We start from the raw sequence: 5345 nt of genomic DNA, 5'->3' as shown, positions 1-5345 counted from the left end.
GCTTAAGTTCCGCATTTAATACTTGCTCTGTTGTCACTTGGACAATACCCATCCTTGAGTCCTATGCAAACTAAAAGGCTTCTATTAATAGATTTTTTTTAAAAAAATAAATATTCAAGCTACTAAACATTATAAATGTAATAAACTTATTGCTTTGCTTTCTAATTTTAACATAGAAACAAATTTTGACTGACCTGATCATGGAAGCCACATGCCTTCTTTTTAGTCCTCCCTCTTACTTGGATATCTTAATGGCCCCCCATAAGAGGAGTCATTTTAGACTTCTCTGAAAGTGCATGTTTAGCAACAAAACACTTCTATTTTTGAGTATCTAGAGAGTTTAGGGAAGTTAAAATAATTCTGGTGAGATACCTAGTAATGAAAAGGAGGCAATGTAAGGTAACCTAGGTTGTAAGGCTCTTGTTTTCAAGAAATCACCAAACCTCTGATTTAAGCGCTCTAAATGTCTCTGCTGAAGACAGTAAACTGGAAGTTTTTGTGTACTTGAACAGTAGCAATGGTTTAATTCCTTTAGATGCACATCAAACTGAAGAGATACCAGCAAGGCCTGGGGTTTTTTTGTGATCTAGAACCTTATTAGGAGATCTTGAATTTGGTATTGATAATGTTTCTTCCTGGAAGGTCATGTCCAGTGTCCCAGCCGATTTGGACTAGTTTTCCTGAAGCACAATAATGAGAGGCCAATTGTTGGCCAACCCTTAGCCATCCTAGCACACTGTCAGAGTCTAGGAGCAGTCCTAGGGCATTTAATCTGGCAGGAGAAGAATTCTTGCTTTGATTGTATGTAGTGCTATAACATAACATTGTCCAGAGTAACACTAAATCTCTAGCATGCTGTCTGAACTGGAGGAGAGAAAAGACTCGTACAAGCATATGGCTCTATTTTATGTTCTGTGTTGGGAATCTAATCTGTTGATGGTTGTTAGCTATTGACCTCTAACAAATAGCAAGTAGCAACTTTAACCATTTAATACCTTCACACACAACATATACAGTTGTTTTCAGTTATATGGAGAATATCTACGGTGTTCTATTACCTAAATATTATCAGTGCTGTGGGAGTTTTGGTGCTCTCATTTTAAATTGATTCAGATTAATGGATTTATTACAGAATTAAAAACTTTCTAAACTAAAACATCAGTGCTGGGAATTTGTATTTGTAAAAGTAAGACTACAAGTAGGAATTTAATTGTGATCTTGTACTAGCTGTGTGGGTTAAAGGCTGCCTCTTTTAAACTGAGTGTTATTGGGAGCCATATCTGTTTTAGTGAAGTTCAGAAGTATTGCTATTACCCCATTTTTTACAGATGGCATTAATCCTTTGAAAAGTGTGGTCTTTCAAATAAAAATAATGATAATGCTAGCTTAATCATTATGTGACTTGTAGAATTGTTCATTTCTATCACAAAAGTTACAAGGTGAGATTTATAACCTCTTAAGGTGAAACGCTCCATTCTACTTCAGATAGTACTGGACACCTTAGAATAAATATTTCACTTGGTAATCAAGGAGTAATTGCTTTTGGGATATCTTTGACTCAGATGTATTCGAGACCCTTTAATCTGAAAGGAGAATACTGCAGAAGAGAATGATTTGCAGCTCTATCCTCAGGTTCCTTTCTGACAATAAAGAGGATCGGGTCTGCAACCAATCTTTTATTTAAAGCAGTTTTCAAGGTAATTTGAAGGAGGAGCTTTTTTGCAGCTAGACATTTTTGATAACATCATCAAGATTTTTAATTCTGTTCAGTCTTAAGCATTTGTTAGTGCTAGGTGATTTGCTCACTTCCTTCTCCCATCTGCTTTTGTCTCACTCTTTTGCGTTCCTTGAAAGCTCCGTGGAGGAGGAAAGAGTAGCTCTTACAAATGTTAGATCGTGAATCCGTGCGTGATCTGCAGAAAGACATTTGAACTCTTGAGCGGATGGCTTTGTAGGCTGGGTGTGCGGAGGCGTGTGGCCCGGCTGCCGTGGGTGGGTCGGAGCTGATGGGGCTCACCTGGTGGTGCCACCTGGGGAGGGTGGTAGTGGCTGGGGTCCGCGCTGGGCCGCAGGAGCCCCGCAGCCAGCTGTGGCAGCAGGTGGCAGAGATGCCCTCCCTGCCTGCAGCCACCTGGGTGTTGGCGGAGGGGGAGAGCTGCTCCCGCGGCCAGCCCTGGCTTCCTACCCCCTGAGGCGTCTCCCTGGCCTCCACCTGCCGCTCGGCTCGCTGGGTGACTGTTGGGAGCTGTTGCTGCTTCGCTGGCTGCCAGCCTGCGGTGGTCCTGGTGAGTCTGGAGGTTGGGCAGGGGGAGCGACCAATTTGTGTCTGGGCACTCCCCAGACCGAGCCTGGGAGCTGCCGTGGTTTCAGTCATGAACGGTGGCTGGCCAAGGGGACATGTTTTTCCCTCATGAAAGGAGGCTCGGCTGAGGGGATCGTATGCTGTTAGTGACTTTCTGGTGACTGGCATGGTTGGCTTTTATACCATTTCAGGTGTCTTTCCTCTCCAGTTGTTCTTTTGTACCTTGGAACAGGTAGATTTCATGTTGTTTTTTAAATAATATGTGGGGGTTTTCTTTCCAAAGAGAAAGCTTTTCTGAGGAAAAAGCTCGTTTGGTATGGGGCATCTTGCAGATCTTGTCAGACTTAATTCAGTGGGAATAAAGAGCTCCTGCTTCATGCAGAAGTAATGTCTTCCTTCCCTGAAATCTCAGCAAGGTCTGGGAGCAAAAAAAAAAACACCAAACCCTTCACCTCTTTTGGGAAAATGCCCTGTGTGCAGCAGGCAGGGAGGCACAGAGGAGGGCGCCGGGCGTTGCAGCCGCTTCCTGCAGGGGTGGACTGGCGCGGCTCGGCTGTGAGGAGCACCCAGCCGCGGGGGGAGCAGCAGTTGGCAGCTGCGAGTGCTGGTGGCAGGAGCTCAAAAGCAGAAGCTCTTTGCAAGGTCCTGCAGGCACTGCAGGCGGTGGCAGCACGTTGAAGTCTGTGTCATGGCTCCCTTTTACATGCTTGTGCTTTTGGTGGAATGATCAGTAGCCAGAGGTTTCCCCTGGATTGCATTACGTGGGGTTTTTCTGTGCTTAGAAATACCATTGCATCTTAATGACAGCAAATATTTTAAAATGCTTTTCAAAACCACTTCATTGCTGGGGCAGTTGTTAGTATAGCAGGAGCTGGTTTTTGTAGCTTTCTGAATGAGTGTTTTGACTCTTTTGCCTTTGATAACCCAGGTGAATGATTCTGCCGGTCTTACTAAGTGTAGTTTTCTGTTAAGATGATTTAGCTAACGTTGCTGTACAGAAGAATTTCTTAGAGGCTGGAAATATTTTCCCCGGTTTAAGTGACCTAATACCTGACAGTTTCTGTGGTGCATATGCATCACATTCTGTCAGAAACCTTTTTTATTTTTGGCAGATATTTGGGCTTACAGAGGCAGCTGATTGGGGTCACTTTCTTTTAATTGTGTGTGTAAGTCTAGTCTCTGTTAGATGTGAGCAAATCAGACTGTTGGCAAGTAAAGTCCTTGTTGATGTATTTGCTACCAGCATGATGTGCCAGACAGTTCTGTTTTGTTGTTAAACTGGCTCATAGTCCTCACCAAAATTAGTTCAACAGGACAAACTTGTGTACCTCACCCAGTTTAGGATATTTAGATGGCAGAAAGCTCCTCATCTGCCTTTTCTGAATGAGTAGTATATTATTAAAATACCCAAGGGTAAGTGTCAAAGAATTCCAGAAACTACATAATTGTGAATTTGGTTTTGATTTTAAAAGACTATTTTAATATTATAGTTTGCTTGATTTGAAACTTACCAAAAATTTAAAAATAGTGACAAGTTAGTCAGTAACTTTTTTTTCCCCATCTAATTCAAATTATTTTCCTAAGTCTTGCCAGTCTTTTTCTCAGGCTTTGACTTGTCTCTAACTTATATTCTTTGGCGGAGAATTGTTTATTGTATTTGTAATCTGATCACATACACCAGGGCAGAAAAATAGTTCTTATCCCTTTGCTTACATTCTACCATACTCTGATTGCTCTTAAGTAATAAAGACTGTATCTGACCTCAGTGAAGGTTGGAAAAGTTTAGTTAATGTTTGCTAACAGATACAGCTATGTGGGATTCTCATGGTGGTGTCTTAGGAACTGGTCCAGTATGGAGTTCAGCTGTAGGTTCAGTTATACCCTGAGGCTGAGGGTATATTCAAACAGACAGCACCAGGCTTCCAGGAGAGTGCCCTCAGCGTGAGGTCAGGACTCCGGGCAGCCCAGAAGCCACGCTGCCTCCTTCTTTCGGCTGCCACAAACAAACTGGCCAAAGCAGTGCTGCTTCCCTTCCTTGTCCTGGGATGGCTAGAGTTCAGCTGTCCCTGCTAGTGTTTACAGCCAACTGGCTCTGGTTGTGGAACATAATGAAAAATAGTAAGGACACAGTATTCATTTGTATGTAGCCACAGAAGAATGTAACTAAATTTTAGACTAATAAAATAATAAATACCCTTCAGGTAGTGAAAGTGGCTTATGATCAAGGATGCTTTGCTAACCAGACTTGATTGTTTAAAAGGAAAGGAAATATTGATCGTAATGAGATTAAATTTAAAGCGGGCATTTGCTTCAAAGCAGAGATTAAGATCACAGATTTAATTATAGAGAGCAAATTTTCAGGACTTATTCTTCCTTCGGTTAAAGCTAGAGACAAAATTCCTGTTGAAGTCACAGAGGGCAAAAGAATGTGTGCTCCAGTTGATAGACATATATAACTGGAAAGTTATTCATACTTCAATTATAAACTGTTCAGTGGAAGTTTCCATATATTTGGTGTCCCTATCTGGATGACAAGTTGATCACAAGCTATTCAACATATTCTGCTTCAGCTTCTCAAGAAAACCAATTATGTTTACTGTCCCAGGTCCAAACCAAAGCCAGTCAGTAAGGTTTTTTTTGATTGATTTTATTAGGCAGGGGATCTAAGCCTCTAGTTTCCAGGCAGTTTGTTTAAGATACAAATTGATATTCTTTGACAATGAGCTCAGGCCTTCTGTGGCACTTGCGTGCAACAAAGAAATTTGCTGTGTTTTTTGTGGCTTTGATGCTTTCTGGAGCTGGTTCACCCTTCAGCCTAATGAAAGGAAGGAAAGTGCTGACAAAACTGGTGGCTTTGAGAGTCACCTCATTAGAAAAATGGCTTAAAAGCAAGGCATAAGAAGTTGTCACCGCTTTTCTTCTTTAGAACAGGGGAGATGAAGATATAATACCCGTATTGTTTGGGGCCATACTTGGTAGAAGAGAAGGCTTATGAGACAACACTAATATGAAATGCAAATAGAAGTAATTAAGAACATGTATA

Source organism: Tyto alba, unplaced genomic scaffold (assembly GCF_018691265.1).
Source record: "Tyto alba isolate M040663 unplaced genomic scaffold, T.alba_DEE_v4.0 Super-Scaffold_18, whole genome shotgun sequence".
NCBI lineage: Eukaryota > Metazoa > Chordata > Aves > Strigiformes > Tytonidae > Tyto > Tyto alba.
This window is presented reverse-complemented; position numbering follows the sequence as displayed.